Raw genomic sequence first — 26666 nt, 5'->3', positions numbered from 1 at the left:
ACCACGAGACCACGAGCTGCGGTCGAGAGAGGAAGAGGAGGATATGGTCAGAAGGAGCACGAAGGAAGATGTGGCCAGAGAGGGAGCAGAAGAAATGCACAAAGAGAGGAGGAGGAGATGAAGAAACAGAGAGAGTGGGGAGAAGGAGAGAGGTAGCGATGAGAGGACGAGATGGACATACAGAGGAGGGTGGACACAGAGAGGGGGAGGAGGAGGTGTGTTCAATATATGTGTCAAATGCATATGCGAGCGAAGCTGTAGGGAGAAGGATGTACATCGTGTTATAATCACACACACACATACACAGAGAGAGAGAATGTGTACTGCTGTGAGACACCGTACACTTGCGCAGGACGTGTGAAGTCCCTAGTGTAGGAAGCGGTCGCTGAGATACCAGGCTGACACTCAACGACGCAAGCGCTTGTCGCCTCGACTCGCTAGTCCGGAAGAGCTGGCCGGAAGCAGAGGCGGTGGGTGGAGGGGGGAGGGCGCGATCAGGGAGTGGGTCGCCTAACGGTGGCGGTAATGGGGCGTCGCGAGGCCGGGCGCCGGCGTGCCGCCATTAGTATTCGCGGCCGAGACGCGCCACGCGGCTGCCTGCCTGCTTGTTATCGAGGGAGGCGTGGTGGTGATAACGTGTAATGGCAGGGGCGTCTGACCTGCCTAAACTGCTGCCCATAAGCCGTCCTCGGGGCGGCCGTAGCAGAATGCCAACGCAAGTGAGCTCTCCAGCCGACGATGACACCACGAGGCGGTTAGCGAATGGTGTGACAACCTGAGTGTACTCATAGCTGAGAGCTCGGGAGTAACACACATTTTTTAAACAGCCACAGTACGCCTCACTCATTTCCTAAACTTTTTGTAATACATTTTCGTACATTTGAACATTTGGAGGCTCCACTACCTTGGACTATCGTGATTACTTATTCTGCACATATTCACCTTCGCTGCTTAATTGCCTGAGAAAAATGTGAAACGCACAGAAGTGGAGGAAGAATCAAAACGAAACTTGGTAGAGAGTAACTTACGTTATTTCAGTGAGTACAATATCGCGTCAAATTTACAAAGAACTTTGCAGTGTAAGCTCACCTTATTAGAATCACGTTACACGTTCTCTGACCTGGATGTATGCACTGGTTCGATTGCAAAAGATGCCGTAAATTCTTTGTACCCTGTCCAGATGCAAACTAGCCCACAACTGTTGTAACTAGTCCTTGATATCCGGAATTCCGCCACTAGGGCGGAGAAGATGTTCGAGCTGTATTTAAGGAACATATCTAAGAATTTTTAACAGGCTGTGAAGTCTACAAGAATAAAGTTACTAATATCTGTGAAATGACAAGGCATTGAATTTTTTGAAGTACTGGTATGGTGACGCATTCCCAAGACTGTTGCAGTACTGTTGTTTCCCACTGTATTTTCCTGACACATTGTGTTTTATGTTTATATATGAGTGACGGCGGGGTAACACTGTAATCGCAAACGCAGAATAAAAACTGTTACAGCCTAAGCGGAAAAATACGTTGTTTAGCAGTTATGTTAAAGTTAGTGAACATGGGACACAGCAATCTGCTATTTGTACTGGAAAGAGCAGTGACGGAGAGCAGCAAGTCGTTCTACGAAAGCTGTTTGTAGAGTTAGGTCCAATAGATAGCGAAATGGAGATGACAATGAAAATCCGATGAAGCTTTGCACAGATGTGTTGGGTAGTATCTCTTACTATGCCCGTCGATCGCGTCAAATCGCTCTTTTCGGTTCTGAGCACACATTGAGCGTATAAAGACGCCTACACCAACAGTGTCTCCCACTAAACATGTATACCCGCTGAGAACTTCGCCTGATTTCCGGCAACCCTACCAAACATAACTGTCATGCGTTTCCTTCTTCATAACAATTCTCGGCCGCATACCGCAGGGACCACGAGAACGCTCCTTCAGCGTTTTCGATGGGAAGTGTTTGACCACCCGCCATACGCCAGGAACTTGGCTCTTTCTGATGTTCATTTCTGCTCACATGAACCGCTGGCTAAGAAGGCAACATTTTGGCACGGACACCGAACTGCAGGCCAGCGTAGGGAAGTGGCGGAAAGGACAGCAGCTGTCTTCTATGACGACGGTACTGGAAGGTTGCTACAAGGCTACGACAGATGTCAAAGGCGGAGCGTCGACTATGTAGAGGGGTAGTTGGAAGGTCCACAAAACTGTTGCAAATGAAACCTTCTTGATTTCGCAAGCGATCGAAACTTACCTTCCAAATAGCCCTCGCATATGTGGCAAGGAAACAATCAGAATTAATATTGTACGGCACATTTTGTAGAAATTGTGTGGAATATTGATAATGATACTTTTACTGTGTAGTGTGTAGTGTAGACAGTTGAAAACTTATGGACATATTATAGCTGCCTAATGTATTGGGACTTGAACTCGAAACGGGCAAAAGCTTTATTCAGCAACAATACGAACGCGTTCACTACCCAGAATGAGTCTCTCTTACTCTAATAAAGATCCAAGCTTTTTTGTATATTTTGCTACAGTAGCATAACTGAAAAACCAAATACTGATTATTCGTAGCCCAGTAGTTACTAGTTGATTGATTCTTTCACTCTTCAGGTCTAACGAAACTTCTTGGCCGAATTTTGGAACACGTATTATGTTCGAGTATAATGACTTTTCTGGAGACTAGTAATCTACTCTGTAGGAATCAGCATGGGTTTCGAAATAGACGATGTTGCGAAACCCAGCTCGCGCTATTCGTCCACAAGACTCAAAGGGCCATAGACATGGGTTTCCAGGTAGATGCCGTGTTTCTTGACTTCCGCAAGACGTTCGATACAGTTCCCCACAGTCGTTTAATGAACAAAGTAAGAGCAATGGACTATCACCCCACTTGTGTGATTGCATTGAAGAGTTCCTAGATAACAGAACGCAGCATGTCATTCTCAATGGAGAGACGTCTTCCGAAGTAAGAGTGATTTCAGGTGTGCCGCAGGGGAGTGTCGTAGGACCGTTGCTATTCGCAATATACATAAATGACCTTGTGGATAACATCTGAAGTTCACTGAGGCTTTTTGCGGATGACGCAGTAGTATATCTAGAGGTTGTAACAATGGAAAATTGTACTGAAATGCAGGAGGATCTGCAACGAATCGACGCATGTTGCAGGGAATGGCAAGTGAATCTCAATGTAGACAAGTGTAATGTGCTGCGAATACATAGAAAGAAAGATCCTTTAACATTTAACTACAATATAGCAGGTCAGCAACTAGAAGCAGTTAATTCCATAAATTATATGGGAGTAGGCATTAGGAGTAATTTAAAATGGAATGATCCTACAAAATTGATCGTCGCTGAAACAGATGCCAGACTGAGATTCATTGCAAGAATCTTAAGTAAATGCAATCCGAAAACAAAGGAAGTACGTTACAGTACACTTGTTCGCCCACTGCTTGAATATTACTCACCAGTGTGGGATCCGCACCAGATAGGGTTGATTGAAGAGATAGAGAAGATCCAACGGAGAGCAGCGCGCTTCGCTACAGGATCCTTTAGTAATCGCGAAAGCGTTACGGAGATGATAGATAAATTCCAGTGGAAGACTCTGCAAGAGAGACGCTCAGTAGCCCGGTACGGGCTTTTGGTAAAGTTTCGAGATCACACCTTCACCGAAGAGTCAAGCAGTATATTGCTCCCTCCTACGTATATCTCGCGAAGAGACTATGACGATAAAATCAAAGAGATTAGAGCCCACACAGAGGCATACCGACAATCTTTCTTTCCACGAACAACACGAGAATGGAATAGAAGGGAGAACACTCAGGTGGATTGCGGAGTATGGATGTAGATTAAAACTGAGGTTCAGAATGGAAGTCTAACCTAGACTTTTCGCTTTAATGGGAAGTGAAAATTACGTATAGTTCTGTAAGCGTGAGATTAGCTGTAAAAATTACAGACTATTCGCACTCACTGACGACCGATGTTGATCAGTGGACTCGTGTTCAGAAGGAGGAACCTGCTGCTGCTGTCTTCACCCAGTTTTTCCGTGGTTTCTTTACAAGAGCTGCAACCTATTCGTTGTCTCATCTGTTTCCAATTGACCTAACGCCTCGCCTTCAGTGACCTCGATTTTGCAACGGACGTTAAACTCAACTTTTATTTCCATTTACCCGAAGAATATATTTGATTGTGATCCTACAGGTATTGTCGGTTAATGTTACAGAATGATGAAACTTTCAGCATGAACGCTGACAGAACAGGAATTACTTTAGAATTTGAGATGATAATGTTGTCTCTTGTTGATACATTTGTTCGATATTTAAACGACTTCACTGTGTCAAGCAGGATGCTAGTGATAATGTAACCGAACATTACAGATCTGATCTTTCTATTTATCCGCATTACATTTTCCCACATTTAGAGCTAGCTGCCATTCATGGCACCAACCATAAATTTGTCTAAGTCGTTTCGTATCTTTCTACAGCCACCGAACTTCGACGCCTTACCGTACAACACAGCATCATCAGCAAACAACTACAGATTGTTGCCCACCCTGTCGACCAAACCATTCACGCATATAGAGAAAAACACAGTGCTATCAAACTGCTTTTGAGCATTTAGCGTAGGACGAGAAATTCCACATGATGATATTATCACATATCGATATATATTATCCGTTTTGATAGAGGACACTATCTTTCCTCTATTTTCGAAATCTGTTCCTAAGCAAGAAGACATCTGACTCATAATCTTGATTTCGTGAGTACATAGGTCCTGTTACCATTATGTCTAATAATCAGGGCAACAGAGAGACGTTAACTGCTGTCAAGATATATCTGACTTTTAATAATAAAAAAACGCTTGTCCTTACTAATATGAAGAAAGATGACAGCAAGGTCTCAGTTAAATGTTTCGTCCACATTAGTGATATTAGAGATGGAGGACTACCTCGGGCGGAGAAGGCTTTGGGAAGGAATGGGCCATGACACGTTTAAGAAACGTTTCCGTCAATGGCCCGAAGTTGTTTAGTGAAACCGCAGAAAATTTAGGGACGGAAGCAGATTTGATTTCTGATCCACAGCGATCCCCTTACTGCGGGTCTGTGGAACGAACAGCGTATCTAATCCAGTCTAATTTGACGAGAGTCAGACAGGTGTAGGAAGACACGTGGTTGCCTTGCGCCTGTACCTATAGACTGCTGCTACCCGCGCTCCACAGGTACGTGGCAATGCAGCCGGCAGATCGGCGCTCGCGGGTTTCCCAGGCGAGGAAACCGGCAGGATTCGTGTGCTGCCGGGTCAGGTAAAATGAAAAAGATGCGCAACATAATTATGGCTTATGAAACACTGCTTTTATCCAGTTCTATTACTGCTAATAATACGAATTAATGGTGACACTGGTTATTGACATTCGCATTCATAATTTGTGATTAGGAATAATGAGATGTTGGTTTCATTCAGTTCTGTTATTGTTAATATAATGCGTTAATGGTGATAACCGTTAGGGAATTTCGAATTTTTGTTTTTATTCCATGTAGAAATCTGGAGATGGTCGTAACCGTCTGAAACTGGTTATCATTTCCACTACAGATCTTGCTGGTCAGCCGGCCACAGTGGCCATCCGGTTCTAGGCGCTACAATCTGGAACCGCGCGACCGCTGCGGTCGCAGGTTCGAATCCTGCCTCGGGCATGGATGTGTGTGATGTCCTTAGGTTAGTTAGGTTTTAATTAGTTCTAAGTTCTAGGGGACTGAGGACCAAAGTAGTTAAGTCCCATAGTGCTCAGAGCCATTTTTTAAACCTTGCTGGTCAGTGGAGATTTAGATCAGCGGAAGCAAAATATATATTTAAAAAGGTGAAACAAGAGTTGATCACCCTTATTGCAGAAAGAAAGTCAAATCATCAGCTCTAATTTAGGCGACAATGCGGATGAGTAACCTTCGGTTTCAGGGCTAGTTTCAGACATCTCGAATTACCGTGAGTCATCCATTTCTCAGGAAGTTTTTACGATGACAGTCTCTGTAGGAAGTCTGCAGTTACAGGCAGTGTTTTCGACGTATCTGAAAATGCCCTTTGTTGACAGGATTTTAAATCGTCAAAACATAAAATAAATTGCATACCCTACTCAGTATGAGTCAGGTGTTCACCAGAAAGAACGGCGGTGAGGAAGGTGTATATAACTCCGATGTGACTATACAGGATCAAATAAATCACAACGATTACTTTCTCGCGATGTAACGCTCGAACCAAGATACGACACCCAAGCTAACAGAAATTCTGTGGTGTTTACTTTTTCCCTTAGCTGGACATGCCACTAACTGAACAAATTATAACGTCTTCTCCACCTTCAACGATTATACACAATGTGGGATACCTTTTTGTGCCATGTCAGATGTCGTGCTACGATTTTCTTAGAAGATGATACGGAACACGTGTGATGGAATGTTCGCGGAGGTGAGAGTTTAGTACTTTTCTGTTCTCTTTTCTGTGTTTGACATTTGGTGCATAGTGCAGCAGTGACAGTAAGGTAGTTTCTCATATACAGAGAGTATCATAATTAATGGCGTAAACGCATATCGTTGAAAATACACGATACTAAAAGCAAAAAAGCCTCTGTAAAGAGGGACTCTAAAACTCAAACCTGAAGAGCTATGAACACTTCTTCACCTTCGATACTGTGAAACAAATTTCTTCTACTGCAAGTCATTTGCTTCCCATATTTTGGGACGAGGTAGCATGGACAAAAACAAGTCATTAATTATGATAAAAACTGTATACTGCTTTTTTGTGTGAGAATATAAAACGAGTCATCATCATCAGCATCATTTTCACTTCCTAGTATAAGGGTAACTGCCTATTCCCTCTAAATAGGTTAGTTTTGAATCCGTCTGATTTTGGGCCTTCCGGATTTCTTCTTCCCTCGTCCTGTATCTTAATAATTGTTTCTTCTGGATTTCAGCTCAGATGTTCTTTCCATCTGTTTCTATATTTCTCTATTTTGTTGTTCGTCCTTCCAATATTCAGTTATTCTATAATTTGTTCATTCCTAGTCTGGTCTTTGAGTGTGCAACCTTTCACTGTTCTCATAAATCTCATTTCAGCCGTCTGTATTTTTTTCTTTTCCCTTGCGAAAATGAACGTTTCACTCCCGACTTCTGCTTATAATGAAATCAAACGTGGTGCCCTGCTCTTATGAAGCTTCCAGCCTTTCCAGCCACACAGTGGAAATCGCTCGCAGTCCTTACGTTATAAGAGCCTGCACATAAAGGAGGTATAGATGCGTAATCAGTAAGTCTAGAAACACCTTTTGGTGATGTTGAATCGAGTGGGGACGGGAATGACCGGCTCTGGAATGACAGCTTGTGGCCTATTAGTTGTCTTCTCGGTGCGTGTGAGGAGAGATGTGGAGGCCGGTACAACTATTGCAAGGCAGCGTATGTGAGCTGAACAGTAAGCAAACCTGCGTAAACTTTCAAGCGCAGTGCAGGTCCATTCGGAGAAAATTTATGCAGTGGAGCAGGACATCAGTATTTGAAATTACAATGAAATGAATACTCATAGCTGCATACAGGCGTTGATATAAGTCAACGGGGACAGTTGTAAATGTGTGCCCCGACCAGGACTCGAACCCGGGATCTCCTGCTTACACGGCAGACGCTCTATCCAGCTGAGCCACCGAGGACACAGAGGATAGTGAGACTGCAGGGACTTATCTCTGGCACGCCTCCTGTGAGACCCACATTCCCAACTTTTTGCCCCGCACAATATTCATAGTGTCCTTGCCCATTATACTCATTACTCGCGGCTTTACTGCCGATTCTCGTAAGAGTTCGGGCACTGTTCGTGCATCCGCACAGAAGAAGATGGTCAAATAGCCAGTGAGCCTTAACGGAGGAGGCGTGCCAGAGATAAGTCCCTGAAGTCGCACTATCCTCTGTGCCCTCGGTGGCTCAGATATCAGAGCGTCTGTCATGTAAGCAGGAGATTTCGGATTCGAGTTCCGGTCGGGGCAAATATTTCCAACTCTCCCCGTTGACTTATTTCAACGCCTGTATGCAGCTAAGGGTATTCATTTCATTGTAATTTCATTCTAACGAGCTGCATGGTCACCGATTCTATCTGTTCTATCGGACATGTCCGAAAGAACAGATACCATCTTCATACACACCAGTATTTGTTTCTCTTTTTGTTCATTGTAAGGATGCATTCCTTGGTTTTCGAGGCATTTGTGATGCAGAACGAGTAAATAAATACGACAAGGATCTGTAAAAGCAACAAACTGTGAGCTGCATTATGAATGAGAATTGTGTATGGTTTCCATCCCGGCGGCAACTAGTACTGATGAATACGCGAAAACGCAGCTCATCTCGGAATAGAGCGAGAGAGGGAGACTTCATAATTCCGGGCTCTCTTAATAGGTTGAGTCACGATGTTTCTTGTTAAGCAGCAGAGTGCCGGATCGCCTCGTGTGAGTGAGGGCGCAGTGTTGCCAAGCCGTGCCACAATGAGCGCGCCTCAGTATTTTTATGGCGACCCGTAAAGCAAACATGTGTGCGTCGCAGCGCCGCGCTGCCACACAAACACAGCCACCTGTTCACGCACCCACAGCCTGTGATCTCCTCTGGCTCTTCATAACTGCGTGCAGTGCACCTGCGTAACAGGTTTTTGCCACGCTCGCCATAACACTAAAGAATTAACTGGCAGATTAATGCAGATGAACAGAAAAAAGAATCCCGTAATGTTTGAATACTCCATTAGTAGTGTAGCGCTTGACACAGTCAGTCGATTAAATATTTGGACGTAACATTGCAGAGCAATATGAAGTGGGACAAGCATGTAATGGCAGTTGGGAAGGCGGTGTCGTCTTCGGTTCATTGGTAGAATTTTGGGATGATGTGGTTCATCTGTAAAGGGGAGCGTTTATAAAACACTAATACGACATATTCTTGAGTACTGCACGAGCGTTTGGGATCCCTATCAGGTCGGGTTGAGGAAGGACATAGAAGCAATTCAGAGGCGGGTTGCTAGATTTGTTACAGGTACATTTGATCATCACGCGAGTGTTACGGAAATGCTTCAGGAACTCGGGTGGGTGTCTCTAGAGGAAAGGAGGCGTTCTTTTCGTGAATCGCTACTGAGGAAATTTAGAGAACCAGCATTTGAGGCTGACTGCAGTACAATTTTACTTCCGCCAACTTACATTTGGCGGAAAGACCACAAAGATAAGACAAGAGAGATTAGGGCTCGTACAGAGGCATGTAGGCAGTCATTTCTCCCTCGTTCTGTTTGGGAGTAGAACAAGGAGAGATGCTAATTGTGGTACGAGATACCCTCCGCCACGCACCGTATGGTGGATTACGGAGTATGTATGTAGATGTAGATGTATATGTGTTAACTCATACAGAACCCAGACTGCAGTTATGAGAGTCAAAGGACGTGAAAGGGAAGCAGTAGTTCAGACCGGAGTAAGATCGGCTCGTAGCATATCCGTGATAGTATTAAATTTTTAGATAATAAGTTTAATGTTTACCAGTCCTGCCAAAGACGGCAAAGGTCTTGATTAGATGAACAGAACGCACAGTAACATGAAAAGTCGTTATAACGAAAATGAAACAAGGGTGATGGAACGTAATTGAATCAAATCAGACGACGCTGGGGAATGAGATTAAAAAGTGTGGCAGTAAAAGTGGTAATAGACGAATTTTGCAACAGAGAGAAAAGTGTTTCTGAAAAAGAGAAATTTTCACAACACTAAAGCAGATGATCATCATTTGGGTATCACTGTAACACGCACGAAATGGAGGCAGAAACCTTCTGCTCTGCTTATAAATTATATTAAATGTGGCTGTAACACTAATAAATAACAACATCAAAAGAATTAAGGTGAAAAAAGAATACAGCATCATAGAAAAAAGAAAGAAGGCTAACAAGGGAATCTCCCCATCGCACCCCCGTCAGATTTAGTTATAAGTTGGCATAGTGGATAGGCCTTGAAAACCTGAACACAGATCAATCGAGAAAAGAGGAAGAATTTGTGTGAAACTATGAAAAAAAAAGCAAAGTATACAAACAGAGTAGTCCATGTGTAAGATAAGCAACATAAAGGATAGTGTAAGCGAAGTGTTAGTGGTTAGTGGTTAGCGTGAGCAGCTGCGGAACGAGAGGTCCTTGGTTCAAATCTTCCCTCGAGTGGAAAGCTTACTTTCTTTATTTTCGCATAGTTATGATCTGTCCGTTCGTTCATTAACGTCTCTGTTTATTGTAATAAGTTTAGTGTCTGTGTTTTGCGATCGCATCGCAAAACCGTGCGATTAGTAGACGAAAGGACGTGCCCTTCCAATGGGAAACGAAAACATTTGATCGCAAGGTCATAGGTCAACCGATTCCTCACAGGAAAACATGTCTGATATATTCTATACGCCACTGGTGACGGCATGTGCGTCACGTGACAGGAATATGTTGTCGACCCACCTATCTTGTACACTTGGCGAATGGGTAAAAGGATTCTTCTATGTTGCCCGATTTAGGTTTTCTTGTGGATGTGATAATCATTCCCAAAGAAGTGATGAAAACATAAGAGTTTGTCACGTAAACTGAAAATAAAAAAATTAAAGTTTCCACTCTTTTTTTTAATCTCATTTTGTTCACGTTTGTTCGTCGCATCTGCTCGGGGCGGACGTCGTAAAACATCCATTTATGTTCGTTGTTGATCGATTGACTCAGTTCTTTTATTGCAGAGGGCACGTAACCCTCTGACCGAACACGCTGAGCTACCGTGCCGGCCACTAGAGGAAGACCTGAACCAAGGACCTCTCGTTCCGCAGCTGATCACGCTAACCACGCAACCACGGTGCTGCTGAGTTCACATTCTCCTTGATGTTGCCTATATTGTTCATGGACTACTCAGTTTGTATATTTTGCTTATTTTTCAGAGTACCACACAACTTCTTCCTGTTTTCTCGATTGATCTGTGTTCAGTTTTTCAAGGCCTATCGACTGTGCCAACTTATATAACTAAATCTGAGGGGGGTGCGATGTGGAGGTTCCCTTGTAAGTAACAAGCTAAATTACGCGATATGCAGAGATTCTCAGATAAACAGAAAAATAGAAAAACGTTTCGTTATTTGCAGATGAGAAGCTGTAGAAAGTATGGTTTATATAGTGTGTACATAAAGTCCAGGAACACTTTCAATTATTTATTGCATAAGAAATATACACTGTACAGATATACATTTTGCATTTTGAAGAGAAACTCTAAAAGTTTTTTTTTCAAGCATTCGATATGCGAACCATGAATGATCCGGCAGATGTCAATACGGTAATCGAATTCCTTCCATACCCGTTGCACCATGGCGTCGTCGACTGCGGCAGTCGCTTGCCGTATTCTCTCCCGGAGCTCTGCTACATCACGTGGTAGAGGCGACACATACACCAGATCACAGAGAAAAGCCACAAGGAATGAGATCTGGTATCGGGGAGGCCATTTCATGAGACAGCTGTCCCCTTCTGTAGCACGGCCGATCCATCGGCAGCTCCGTGTCCAGGTACCCGTGAACTCCAAGATGAAAATGGGGTGGAGCCCCATCCTGCTGAAAGGTGAACGGATAGTCCCATTGCATTTGAGGCATCAGCCATTGTTTCAACATGTCCAAGTAGGAATACCTATTGACAGTGCTCTCGGCGAAGAAGAATGGCCCGTACAGTTTTCGACGTGACGAGGCACAAAAAATATTTGCCTGTGGGAAATCACGCTCAAATTCAGTGCATTCGTGTGGATGCTTTGTATCCCAGATTCGACAATTATACCTGTTCACTTTCCCATTAGTGTGAAAAGTGGGTTCGTCGCTAAAAATTAAGCGATCAACGATACCATCCCCATTCTCATTCAGTTGTTGCAACTGCGAACAAAACTCGAAACGCTTGTTTTTGTCGTCATCATTGAGCTTCTGCACTAGCTCCAATTTGAATGGTTTCATAGACAGCTTCTGTCGCAGGACTTTACACACTATCATTGGAGCCATTTCGAGTTCATGGGATGGACGACGCACCGATTTCTTTGGACTCCTTATGAATATCTCCACATTCAATCCACTCACACTGGAACGTCCGCTTCTCTTTGCCGGGCACAAGCAACCCGTCGTAACGAATTTTTTGTCCCAGTGGTAAATCGCCTTCCTTATTGGTGGCTTCTTACCGTACTTGGTTCTAAACATCCGCTGAACAACTGTAGCACACTTGTTTTTGTCGAACTCCAACACAAAGAAAGCTCACTACGCACCTGAACTCGCCATGTTTGTGACTAGCGCTGACTATCGGGAAATTACCAAACTACGCTTTGGCGGTATACATGAAAAGAAACTTTCAGGATTTCTCTTCAAAATGACATATGTATGATATCTGTACAATGTTTGGTTCTTGTGCAATAAATAATTGAAAGTGTTCCAGAACTTTATGTACAGCCTGTATAAAGTTGCCGGCCTACATAACTGACACGTCATCATGTACCATATATGAACAGATAGTGAGATACGTAAACAAATATTTATCAGTACTATTTTGAAATTTAATATCCTAGACTTTAAGCGTTGGTGAGCAACATACTGTATAATGCACAGCTCAGTGACACATGTATTCACAGTGCACCTTACGCAAAGTAATGTAAAATACTTTACAGATAATAATCGCGCCATTGAAAACGTAAATACTTTTGAGCCAAAAATTAATATAACTCACACAAGAGTTTTTCATGTATCAGCAATTGCTCTGGAAATAAAATTTAAAAAAATTGCACCAATGATAGAGCTAAAAAAAACTTCAGCAGTAAAAAAAATTATAAAACGGTGTGTTGCGTAATGCGGAATTTCTCTCCATGTATTCCAAATTTAAATACTGAGAAGTATTTTTTGGCAAATATTTGAGTGTAGCCTTATGTGGCAATGAGACGTGAACTGTAAACAAGTCAGATCAGTAGCGAACAGAAACTTGTGAAACTGCTACTGGAGAATGCTGAACATTAGATGGGAGTGCACTCTTTATTTATATCAAATTAGTATCCTATTACACTGTTTTTTGCTTTCTATAGAATGGTTGTTAAAATCTACGGCACACCACGCAGGTTTAGGTTTTACGTGGTTTCCCTGCCTCGCTTAACGCGAACGGCAGGATGCTTCCTTCGAAGAAGGCACGGCCAAATTTCCTTTCCTAACCTTCCTCAAGTGGAGCGCTTGCTAATGACTTCGTCGCCGTGATATCAAGCCCTAAGCTTCCTTCCTTCCTTATGCTAGTACAAATATATGACAGTGTACCTGCTAATCATTCACGAAGCAGACTGTATTTACTTACTGAGCAATTTCCTGTCTGAAGCCGTAATTTATTTTGTTCATATGACTCTGCATTCTTTAAGGCGTCTTCATTTTTTCGAAAATTATTGAGGAGGCATCTGGAGATACGGAGAGCTTGACGTTAGGGTTGCGTTTAAGAATGGAGCGAGCTCTAAGCAGTAGACTGGTAGAAAGCTAAGGCACTCAGCATCACATTTAATGAGTGAGACACAGCGTAGGCAAGCCGTCTGGAGAAGACGAATGGTTCTATGAGTAATCGCTGTAGGGCACACCTCACTTCCTCTCCTTACTCTTCTCCCTGCAAAAGCCGCTTTGTCTCTGGCTTGGATCACTGTATACACTGGGCTATGCAGCACTGCTTCTTGAAGAGTCGCAAAACCACTGTGAGTAGCATATCGGTAGTCATGTGCTTACGGTGTTGGCCTACGACGAACCGGACAAGGCTACAGCACAGAAAAAGCAGGAAAAAATTGTTCGGAAACTAGCTAGAGTGTCGTTGACGCACTGGACAGATGGACTCGGTACGTAACAGTCACGGGGGAAAATCTGTTTCACGATAGAACGGGTGGTTTCTGTGAGGCCAGTGCTGCTTTACGTCTTCCACCAGGCGAAGTTTGCCGTAAGGCGACCACTTATCACACTCTGTACACGAGAGCAGGAATTGGGCGATCACAGCGGCGGGATCAGAACAACGTCTAGATGCCTCCATCTACAAGTCCCGCGTGGGCTGCCAGCGCTATCTATACAAACAGACTTTACATTTCGATTAGCGGACGGTTGTGCTCCACTATATGGATTCAGGAAGGAAGTAAGATTGGGTTTAACGTCCCATCTACATCTAGGTCATTAGAGATGGAGTACAAGCTCGGATTGTGTTAAAGATGGGGAAGGAAATCGGCTGCGTGCTTTCAAAGGAACCGTCCCTGCATTCGCCTAGAGCGATTTTGGGGAATCATGGAAACCAAAATCTGGTTTGAGGACGCGGGTTTGAACGTCATCCTCCCGACAGTCTGTACAGAGTGTCGACATGTTGCCACGGCCATTTGAGCAACAGACCTATCTTCAATCGAGCACATATGGAATATCACTGGGCGTCATCCACAAACGGCATTAATCGCCCCTGTATTGCCCGACCAAGTGTAGCAGGCATGGATCTTCATCCCAAAAACTGACATCCGGTAATGTACAACAGAAGGTATATACGTCTGCATGGTCTCCGTCAACAATCTGGCGATACCAGCATTTCATACTTTCAATGGCTTATCTCGCGCTTACATTAACCCATGATATTGTAATGGCAGTAAATGAGTTTTGCTACTTGGGGAGCAAACTAACTGATGATGGTAAAAGTAGAGAGGATATAAAATGTAGAGTGACAATGGCAAGGAAAGCGTTCCTGAAGAAGAGAAATTTGTTAACATCGAGTATAGATTTAAGTGTTAGGAAGTCGTTTCTGAAAGTATTTGTATGGAGTGTAGCCGCGTATGGAAGTGAAACGTGGACGATAAATAGTTTGGACAAGAAGAGAATAGAAGCTTTCGAAATGTGGTGCTACAGAAGAATGCTGAAAATTATATGGGTAGATTACATAACTATTGAGGAGGTATTGAACAGAATTGGGGAGAAGAGGAATTTGTGGCACACCTTGACTAGAAGAAGGGATCGGTTGGTAGGGCATATTCTGAGGCATCAAGGGATCAGCAATTTAGTATTGGAGGGCAGCGCGGAGGGTAAAAATCGTAGAGGGAGACCATGAGATGAATGCACTGAGCAGATTGAGAAGGATGTAGATTGCAGTAGGTACTGGGAGATGAAGAAGCTTGCACTGGAGAACTGCATCACACCAGTCTCTGGACTGAAGACTAAAACAAAAACATTGTAATGATTATCACTTAAATGTGTTACCTCGACAAATGGTTCTCGAAATTTCATTACTCTAAATTCATCATTTTCCCATGATGCGGTTTTTTCCGTCAGTGTATTTACGAATGTATGGTTTCGAGCTGGCTCTAACTTCAGTATGAAAGATTATCCTACTTAGTAAAAATGTGTTTGAAGTGTAAATTTTTCAATAGAGTCCACGTAGAATTTGGTACATGCATCATGGAACACGGGATCACTTTATTTTTTGATGTTAGACGACATCTAATCAACTAGTAGCATCCACGAGCCATCTATCTGACATCATTACAAAAGTGAAGTCTGCAGCACGCCCGGATAGTAGGGTAAACACCCGTAGTTGGGACAGCAAGTTGTACAGTCTTGTGAATATTTGTGAGATGGTCAATGGTTGAAGCTTCCTGGCAGATTAAAACTGTGTGCCGGACCGAGACTCGAACTCGGGGCCTTTGCCTTTAGCGGGCAAGTGCTCAACCATCTGAGCTACCCAAGCACGACTCACGCCTCGTCCCCACAGCTTTACTTCTGCCAGTACCTCGTCTCCTGTTGTGGAGACGGGGCGTGAGTCGTGCTTGGGTAGCTCAGATGGTTGAGCACTTGCCCGCTAAAGGTAAAGGTCTCGAGTTCGAGTCTCCGTCCGGCACACAGTTTTAATCTACCAGGAAGTTTCATATCAGCGCACATTCCGCTGCAGAGTGAAAATCTCATTCTGGTCAATGGTTGTTTGAAAGAATTCGTAACCCATTGTAGAGACGAAAGCAGTGTTGCATCCGATGTGAAGATGACATGTGGATCTACTTTAACAGATACGACTATACAATAAATTGTAACTAGTAATGGGCTCAAGAAGTATTATACATCAAGAAATAATTAACTGGAATAATTAAATTTTGGGAATACCTTTGTCTAGGTAACACATTTAAGTGATAAACATTGCAGTGTCACAGGTTTATGTAAGCGCAAGATAAACCATTGAAAGTGTGAAATGCTGGTACATTAAAAACCGATGTAACCATCAGACTGTTGAATTTAAGCATGCAAACGTACATGCACTGTATCGCACAGGCGGCAGTTTGTCAGTTTGTGGGACAGAGTTCCATGCCTGTTGCTCTTGGTCGGTCAATACGGGGATGGTTAATTCTGTTTGTGGATGACCCTGGAATTGTCGTGCGATGATGTCCTATACGTGCTTGGTTTGAGACAGATCTATTGACCTAGTAGACCAAGGGAACATGTCAACACTCTGTAGATCGTGTTGGGTTACAACAGTTGTATGTGGGTGACCGTTATCCTGTTGGAAAATGTCCCTGGAATGCTGTTCATAAATGGCAACACAACAGGTCGAATCACCAGAGTGGCGCACAAATTTGCAGTCAAGGTGCGTGGAATAACCATGAGAGTGCACATGCCGTCATATGAAATCGCACCACAGATCACAGCTCCAATTTAGATTCAATGAGTCTACAGTCCAGACTGGAGACAGCTTGGTTGCAAGTGCTCAGTTGACTTCCTTCTGACCTACACACGGCCGTCACCGGCACGGAGGCGGATCGGGCTGCATCAGAAAACACAATAGACCTCGACTCTGTGCTGCAATGAGCTTCAATTGACACAACTGAAGTTGCAAACGGTGGTGGTATGGGGTCAGTGGATTGTGCGCTACAGCGCGTCTGTCTCGGAGCTGTGCTATCAGTAACCGATTTGTAACACTTCGTCGTGTCACTGTGGTGCCAGCTGCTGCTCAGATTGCTGCTGCAGATGCAGTACGATGCGCCAGAGCCACACATCGAACACGATGGTCTTCCCTCTCGGTAGTGCCATGTGGCCGTTCGGAGCTTGCGAGCGTGCGTTCTTGTGGCCCCTGCTGCCAGCAGACATTTAGGAGCACAGTAGCTATATTCCTGCCAAGTCCTTCAGCAATGTCGCGGAAGGAAGATCCAGCTTCTCGTAGACCTATTGGACGACCTCGTTCAAAGGGAGCTGTTGATATGGCATGTACGTCGCCTTGAAGATATTGCTAACTATTATCAACTTACTACGACAAATCTCAACGGTAAGTAACGGTCACGACCTTTACGACGCAATTTAAAGCAAACATGATTTGCATCCTCATAGTGATGCTACTAGTTCCACTATTATGCGGCAGGCACGAAATTCGTATATGCGTCATCTTTCAAATGTCCACCTCGACAGCTGAATGGTTGGGAGCACGGGTGGTCGCACTGAAAATGTCTACTCGCGTTACTCCGGGTGATTGCGCCTCTCTCGAACTCTACCAAGTGCATAGGGCGGCGCTGCGCCCCGCCGGGACCTGAGAGGGTTTCGAGGTGTATCGTGCAGGGGAGCTCCGACTACTCTTGTTTCCAGAATAAATGAGCGAACGCTTACCTGTTATACAATAAAGGCCGGCAAAGTAGCTCAGCGTGTTCGGTAAGAGGACTGCTTGCCCTCTGTAAAATAAAAATAATAATAAAAAGAAGACTGAGTAAAGCAATCAACAGTCAACTTGAACTGATGTCTTGTGACGTCCGCCCAGACCAAACGCAACGAACAGTACCGATCAAAATGGGAAAAAAGTGGTCAGCGCGGTAGAATGCCACGCATGGGACCCCGGTTCGATTCCCGGATGGGTCGAGATTTTCTCCGCACAGCGGCTGGTGTTGTGTCGTCTTCATCAACATATTATCACCATCGACACGCAAGTCGCCGAAGTGGCGTAAACTAAAAAGACTTGCACTAGGCGACCGGTCCACCAAACGGGAGGCCCTAGCTACACGGCATCTCATTTCAGTTCATCTCTCAAATGCAGAAACACACCTACCATGTACCTATATCTAGCACAACTCCTTCTTGGTGTTGGGATTTTTTCCCGTCAGTGTAGCTCTCGTTTCAGATAGGTTTATACTAACAAGAACAATACTTTGTGCTACAGTCAGTGTAGGAATGTAACTACACATTGGCAAGTGTCTCGCAAATCGCTCGTTTGCGTGCCCCTGTTTACTGGAAATCTTTCGCTTTCTATTGCTGTGTACTTTCATCCGTCAGTTATCAAAAAAATGGTTCAAATGGCTCTGAGCACTATGGGACTAACGTCTGAGGTCATCAGTCCCCTAGAACTTAGAACTACTTAAACCTATCTAACCTAAGGACATCACACACATCCATGCCCGAGGCAGGATTCGAACCTGAGACCGTAGCGGTCTCACGGTTCCAGACTGTAGCGCCTCGAACCGCTCGGCCTTCCGGGCGGCTCGTCAGTTATCGCTCTTAATTATAATACACTCTGTGTGTTGCTCAGTTCAGGAGTTATGGTGTGGTATTAAAATGCACGCAGTACTATTTTAAAAACAGTCCTTTTTCTACCGTGTTAGATAAATAGTGACGCATACTGCCTCATCGAAAAGTACATATCCCTTGACTACCGCACGAGGAAGAACTTGTCTCGATGGCCATAATCGCTAGCTTACAAGATGTGGGTAACACGATGCACGTGAGACGGCGGCTAGCGGTAGCCGGTGAGGGAGGCGGGAAGCAGGGCAGCGGCAGGTTGCGCCGGAGCGCCGCCGCGTCGCTTCGCGTTATCTGCGCCGCCGCCCCATCTCCTCCTCCTCCTCCGCCCACTACGGCCTGTTTTTTTGGACACCCGGCAGCCGCACATGTGCGCCGCTCGGTCCTATTCGAACACTGCCCGCCGTTGAGAGGCCCGGTCATTGCTGCCAACCGTGCCTCGCCAGAACTAGGCAGTCGCGTTAAAGCGCGTGCGCAGACGCGGACCTGCTGTACCTGCCGTCATGTTGGAGGCCTTGCGCCACGTCATGGCGCCAACAGCGCGAGGAAACGGATCAAACTTTTTTCAGCTTTCCATCTTTTATGCAATAAATGAAGCAGGCAAAAAGGAATACAAGCGTCTCAAAAATGAGATCGACAGGAAGTGCAAAATGGCTAAGGACAAATGTAAGGATGTAGAGGCTTATCCCACTAGGGGCAAGACAGATACTACCTACAGGAAAATTAAAGAGCCCTTTGGAGAAAAGACAACCACTTGTATGAATATCTAGAGCTCAGATGGAAACCCAGTTCTAAGCAAAGAGGGGAAAGCAGAAAGGTGGAAGGAGTATATAGAGGGTCTATACAAGGGCGATGTACTTGAGGACAGTATTATGGAAATGGAAGAGGATGTAGATGAACATGAAATGGGAGATATGATACTGCGTGAAGAGTTTGACAGATCACTGAAAGACCCAAGTCGAAACAGCGCCCTGGGAGTAGACAACATTCCATAAGAAGTACTGACAGCCTTGGGGAAGCAAACCTTAACAAAACTCTACCATCAAGTGAGCAAGATGTACGAGGCAGGCGAAATACCCTCAGACTTCAAGAAGAATATAATAATTCCAATCCCAAATAAAACAGGTGTTGACAGATGTGAAAATTACCGAACTGTGAGTCTAATAAGCCACGGCTGCAAAATACTAACACGAATTCTTTACAGACAAAAGGAAAAACTGGTAGCAGCGGACCTCGGGGAAGATCAGTTTGGATTCTGTAGAAGTATGGGGACATGTGAATCAATACTGACCCTACGACTTATTTTAGAAGCTAGATTAAGAAAAGGCAAACCTACGATTCTAGCATTTGTAGAATTAGAAAAAGCTTTTGACAATGTTGACGCGAATACTCGCTTTCCAATTCTGAAGGTGGCAGGGGTAAAATACAGAGAGCAATTTGTACAGAAACCAGATGGCAGTTATAAGAGTCGAGAGGCATGAAAGGGAAGCAGTGGTTAGGAAGGGAGTCAGACAGGGTCGTAGCCTATCCCCGATGTTATTCAATCTGTATATTGAGCAAGCAGTAAAGGAAACAAAAGAAAAATTCGGAGTAGGAATTTAAATCCATGGAGAAGAAATAAAAAACTTTGAGGTTTGCCGATGACATTGTAATTCAGTCAGAGACAGCGAAGGACTTGGAAGAGCAGTTGAACGCAATGGACATTGTCTTGAAAGGAGGATATAAGATGAACATCAACAAAAGCAAAACGAGGATAATGGAATGTAGTCGATATAAATCAGGTGATGCTGAGGGAATTAGATTAGGAAATGAGAAACTTAAAGTAGTAAAGGACTTTTGCTATTTGGTGAGCAAAATAACTGATGATGGTCGTAGTAGAGAGGATATAAAATGTAGACTGGCAACGTCAAGGAAAGCATTTCCGAAGAAGAGAAATTTGTTAACGTCGAGTATAGATTTAAGTGTCATGAAGTCTTTCCTGAAAGAATTTGTGTGGAGTGTAGCCATGAACGGAAGTGAAACGTGGACGATAAATAGTTTAGACAAAAAGAGAATAGAAGCTTTCGAAATGTGGTGCTACAGAAGAATGCTGAATATTAGATGGGTAGATAACATAACTAACGAGAAGGTATTGGCTAGAATTGGGGAGATGAGAAATTTGTGGCCCAAGTTGACTAGAAGAAAGGATCGGTTGGTGGGACATACGTATTTTGAGGCATCAAGGGGTCACCAGTTTAGTATTGGAGGGCAGCACGGATGGTAAAAATCGTAGAGGGAGACCAAGAGATGAATACACTAAACAGATTCAGAAGGATGTAGCTTGCAGTAGGTACTGGAAGATAAAGAAGCTTGCACAGGAGAGCTGCATCAAACCAGTCTTTGGACTGAAGACCACAACAATAACATCTTTTATGGGGCAATGGGGAACGCAGTTGTGTGAATTAATTATTGAAATGAGAGAAATGGACACAGGCTGTATGCAGTTTAATGCTCTTCATTTCATTATACCATGATCAATTTAGAGACTTGTAGCTTCATCATGCTGTGTACCTGATAAATATACAGGTTGTTTCAAGAAGAATACAAGTACTGCAAAGAATTATGTTGTCAAAATTATCAATCGCTGGGTCACGAATCGGTTATGTGAGGAACAAATACGCTGCCTATTTTATATTCACTGCCGCTAAATGTCAGTTGTCTTCAGTCTGCTTGGTTACCGTCACATATTGGAAAATTGCTACTCCACAGCAGAAATCACTTTGTGTTTTCGAGTTTGCCAAGCGTAATTCCGTCATTATAAAACAAATGTTGCGGTAGCCCTACCAAACTGATCCTCCGAAAGAATAGAACATTCGCAAAAGGTATCAGCAGTTTGTATATACAGGATATATATGAAGGAAAGAATCCTGAGCGCCCTCGTATTACTGACAAAAATGTCGCAAGAATTCAAACCGCTTTCCAGCGTATTCCTACAAAATCAATTGCTTCTAAAGTGTTCCCGGCCCCTGGAGCGGAACGGTTTTTGTCGCTTCAGTCCGGAACCTCGCTGCTGCTACGGTCGCAGGTTCGAATCCTGCCTAGGGTATGGATGTATGTGATGTTAGTTAGGTTTAAGTAGTTCTAAGTCTAGGGGACTGATGACGTCAGATGTTAAGTCCCATAGTGCTTAGAGCCATTTGAATAATTTTACTTTTCTAAAGTGTTCCTGTCGTGGCACCGTCGTCCGGGAAATATCTCCCGACAAAATATTTCAGCGCAATGGTGATGCCTATATGTTAACCCGTACAGCATTTGCCAACCCGCATTCGAGTAAACTTCCATTGTACTGTACCAGAAAACAAGATCATGATGAACACCAAACAGTTGATGCTATGTGCTTGATGGTAGCAAACAAATAACTGAGTTACACGCCGCCATTATTTCGTTCAATTGGAACAACAGACTGCTTGTGAATCTAAGAATTCCTTGTGCTGCACATTCTAACCAAACGTAACCAAGGGGATATTTCGAACATTCCATGTAGAAAAACGTTTCGTGTAATGCTGGTACCTTCTATTTCTGTGTGTTTCCCATGACTGACGTCGTTATGAAGAGAAGCAGAAGATAAGCTCTAACATGCAAATGAAGTGTTTCCAGACTCATGACCATATCACACATTTTATTCCTCTGCGCGTTAGGAACGTTCCCTGAAAGTATGGCCATACTTTTTGTTGCACCATGTATACATAAATGATCTGACGGATACGGTGAGTGCCAATCTGCGAATGTTTGCTGAAAAAACTATAATTCACAAGAACTCGTAACTGTGTGCCTGTAGAAAGACAGAGAATGAAAGAGAGACTTTCTGTTTGGTGTGCTGAATGGAGGCATAATCTAAATGGATAAAAAAATAACTTAGGCCTAACGCAGATGACTACGGAAAAAAACATTGCAGCGCTCGAATACAGTATCGGCGGTCTGCTGCTTGGCATAGTGAGGACGATTAAATATCTAGGCTTGCCGTTGCAATGCGATATGACATGAAACGAGTACGTAAATTGGTAGTGGGCTATTATAATAGAATCGACGGTGTTCCAACGCTGCAGTGCAGGCTGTATACATCGCAGGAAGCTGAAACGTGGGTATGTTCATTAATCGGTGTACTCGCTGAACAAGCTGAAACATAATAGTTCCACTTACTGCCACCAGGTGAAAAATAGCGCTATAGGCAGACAGAATGTGATATGGATTCAGAAAAAGGGCAAGAACGATCAAACACATGATAATAGTGGTTGTGACACGTTTATTAGCATATGGTCGTAAGTTACAATATATCTTCAGTGAGGGTCTCCCGTCTCAGCAAGATGCTGCATTTGTAACGCAGCATGGCCGACAGTTGCTCACAACAGATCTGGTGGAATCAGAACAATATGTCGTCGTATGATATAGGTACATCCCTGGTAGACACGATCTTTCAGTTATCCCCACAACCGGAAGTTACATAGATTTAGGTCGGGACCGTGGGAAGCCCCACAACTTGAAATTGCCTAGAGATGATGACGTTAGCGAAGGTTTCTCAAAGCAAATCTTCCATCTGACAACGGACATGTGTTGTTGCTCCATCTTGTACGGACACAGTAGCGGTCTTGCAAAGCTGGAATCACATTTAGGACAAGGAGGTCTTTATAACGTGCAGGTGTCGCTGTACATGTAACAGGCCCGCGAGTTGTCATCTCCTTGAAGAAAGACGTACCGAGAAAGCACACCATCCAGTCACATAAGCTGAATGCAAAACACGTGGCAGAGTAGAGCTCATATGCTACAGTTCTGTGCATTCACGGCAATGTGCAGGAAGAAATATGCCTCGTTCGTCCAGCCACATGTCATCCATTTTCAAGCATGCCAAAAAAACGAAGAGCAAAGTCACGGCGTTGTAGCCTATCTTGCAGTTTCATTTGGTGAATATCCTGAATCTTGTACAGATACCAGCATAAAATGCGCCGAAAAATCCTTTGAAGCGTTGAGCAGGGCAGAGACAATTTCCATGAGATAGCTCGAACACGGGCTGCAGAATTTGAGGCATGTGCTCCACGGTCCGCTAAAGCTACAGAAACTTCATCAAAAATTGCCATGTGAATGGACCACCTCCCTATCTCCGCTGCAGCACCTAATTAACCTGTTTCTTCAAATGTCTTGATAATATTCTTTAGCTCATTTATTGACTTGACGCCTCTTCACAGCTGTTTCTGCAGGCAATATTCCCCCAAGGCAGCGTTGTTATTGCTGCCAATATGATAAAACAGCTTTACCATGAGTACACGGTCTTTCTTTTCAATAGCCATTACGTTTCGTACAGATAATTTCAACCTTCTTAACGCTTTATACTAACTGTCACTTCATAAAAGAAATCAACATGCATCGCCAAGCGAAAAACAGCATACTACCGTCAAAACGGGAAACATGTTACATTCTTATTGCTTACAGCGCCATATTTTCACCTGGTGGCATAAAGTGGAACTATTAGTTTTTCAGCGATCTTTCAGTACCCTGCGATGTATACAGCCCGCACGGCAGCAGCCGGAACACTGTCAGTTTAATTATAACCACCCTGAAATAGGGAAGGCGAATGCTCGACTTCGTTGTATTAGGAGAGTTTTGTGACAGTGTAACTCATCTATCAAGGAAGCGGCATATAGAACACTAAAGCAACCCACTCTTGATTACTGCCCCTCCATGTCGGATTAAAGGTGGACAAGGAAACAGTTCGGAGGCGTGCTGCTAAAGCTTCAAATCAAATGTGTGTGAAATCTTATGGGACTCAACTGCTAAGGTCATCAGTCCCTAAGCTTACACACTACTTAACCTAAATTATCCTAATGACAAGCACACACACCCATGTACGAAGGAGGACTCGAACCTCCGCCGGGACTGCTAAAGTTTTTACTGACAGGTTCGATCAGCACACAAGTGTTATGGAGATAGTTGGCGAGTGGTGCAACAAGCCACAAATACTTTTTAAATGTTTTATTTTAGTGTCGTATGTTGTTTCGAGCAACAATGTCCATCTTCAAATGGCTAATATTTTCGTTGCATAGATGTTTTGATCAATAGCACATCGCCTGCTCCACACTGCTCAAGAATGTTTTGAGTATTTAGTGCTACTTAATCAGTCGTTTAACTAATTAAATACTCTAAAATGTACAAAGTAGTTGTATACACATATAAACGTTCCAGTACATGGCGATCTGTTTTGTTGTGGTCCTTGTGATTTTCTAGCTTGATGTATATGTTCTTGAATTCCGCCACAACACACAAAATGGGGCACACTTCATAATGTTCTTAAAATACTTGTTGTGCATCGCACACGTTTTTGATGTATTTCTTTACAATGCGAAGATTATCATTAAGCAAAGATACAAAGATATCATTCATTAAATACTGACCAAGGATGTAAACAGAGCAAAGATGATGTGTGGGATGTGCAAAATGTAACGTGTTTATGAACAGAAAAATGTTTTTACCTTAAGCGTGAACTTATTAAAATCACTGAGATCCTGCGAGTGGAACGTGAAGGGAAATGGCTAGCAGTGGTACACAGGTACCATCCGCCATGTACCGTATCTCTGCTTGCAGAATATGTATGAAGTCGTAGATGTTTCTAATTTTAACATACTGCAAATAAATCCGATGTATACGCGTGAGGAACGTACCACGATGAAGCTATAGATTATAAATGGGCCATGCATGATTTAATAAATTGAAGAGCATTTAACTGGATTCAATCTGAGAATATTTCTTTCTTTTTCAAAATCAGAGCAAATTCCCCCTGCTGACAGGGATGCTAGCTTTATGTTTTCTCAGTTTCCTTGGTTTCTGCCTTTAATTTGATTCTGCAACATGGCTCGTGGTCCAGTCTGTGTTGAAACACTTGTGCCATATAGTGACCTACACCCTACACCTTGCGATTGCGTCTTCTATATTACTCAACATGCTTGTTAGCTCCCTTGTAACTAGTCTGCCAGGTGTACAATGTATTTTCCGTATGTTATTATTGTTATTGTGGTCTTCAGTCCTGAGAGTGGTTTGATGCAGCTCTCCATGCTACTCTGTCCTGTGCAAGCTTCTTCATCTCCCAGTACCTACTGCAATCTACATCCCTCTGAATCTGCTTAGTGTATTCATCTCTTGGTCTCCCTCTACGATTTTTACCCTCCACGCTGCCCTCCAATACTAAATTGGTGATCCCTTGATGCCTCAGAACATGTCCTACCAACGGATCCCTTCTTCTGGTCAAGTTGTGCCACAAATGTCTCTTCTCCCCAATCCTATTCAATACCTCCTCATTAGTTATGTGATCTACCCATCTAATCTTCATCATTCACATTTCGAAACCTTCTATTGTCTTATTTTCCAAACTATTTATCGTCCATGTTTCACTTCCATACATGGCTACACACCATAGAAATACTTTCAGAAACGATTTCCTGACACTTAAATCTATACTCGATGTTAACAAATTTCTCTTCTTCAGAAACGCTTTCCTTGCCATTGCCAGTCTACATTTTATATCCTCTCTACTTCGACCATCATCAGTTATTTTGCTCCCCAAATAGCAAAACTCCTTTACTACTTTAAGTGTCTCATTTCCTAATCTAATTCCTTCAGCATCACCCGACTTAATTCGACTACATTCCATTATCCTCGTTTTGCTTTTGTTGATGTTCATTTTATAACCTCCTTTCAAGACACTATCCATTCCGTTCAACTGCTCTTCCAAGTCCTTTGCTCTCTCTGACAGAATTACAATGTCATCGGCAAACCTCAAAGTTTTTATTTCTTCTCCATGGATTTTAATACCTACTCCGAATTTTTCTTTTGTTTCCTTTACTGCTTGCTCAATATACAGATTGAATAACATCGGGGAGGGACTACAACCCTGTATCACTCTCTTCCCAACCACTGCTTCCCTTTCATGTCCCTCGACTCTTATAACTGCCATCTGGTTTCTGTACAAATTGTAAGTAGCCTTTCGCTCCCTGTATTTTACCCCTGCCACCTTTAGAATTTGAAAGAGAGTATTCCAGTCAACATTGTCAAAAGCTTTCTCTAAGTCTACAAATGCTAGAAACGTAGGTTTTCCCTTCCTTAATCTAGCTTTCCGTAAGTGA

The 26666-nt window shown here is 43.5% G+C and overlaps 1 protein-coding gene and 1 non-coding gene across 3 annotated transcripts in view; both read right to left on the bottom strand.

The window, feature by feature from the left end:
- The window catches only part of LOC126272445 (matrix metalloproteinase-2-like), an 884734-nt gene that overhangs the window by 237106 nt on the left and 620962 nt on the right, over nt 1–26666 (bottom strand). The window lies entirely within an intron of this gene.
- On the bottom strand, nt 7600–7673 carry Trnat-ugu (transfer RNA threonine (anticodon UGU)). The gene has a single exon. It is a non-coding gene; the product is annotated as a tRNA-Thr (tRNA).

The sequence above is a fragment of the Schistocerca gregaria genome, chromosome 1, assembly GCF_023897955.1.
Source record: "Schistocerca gregaria isolate iqSchGreg1 chromosome 1, iqSchGreg1.2, whole genome shotgun sequence".
Classification (NCBI taxonomy): Eukaryota; Metazoa; Arthropoda; class Insecta; order Orthoptera; family Acrididae; genus Schistocerca; species Schistocerca gregaria.
Note: the sequence above shows the minus strand (reverse complement) of the source record. Positions and strands in the feature narration are given on the sequence as shown.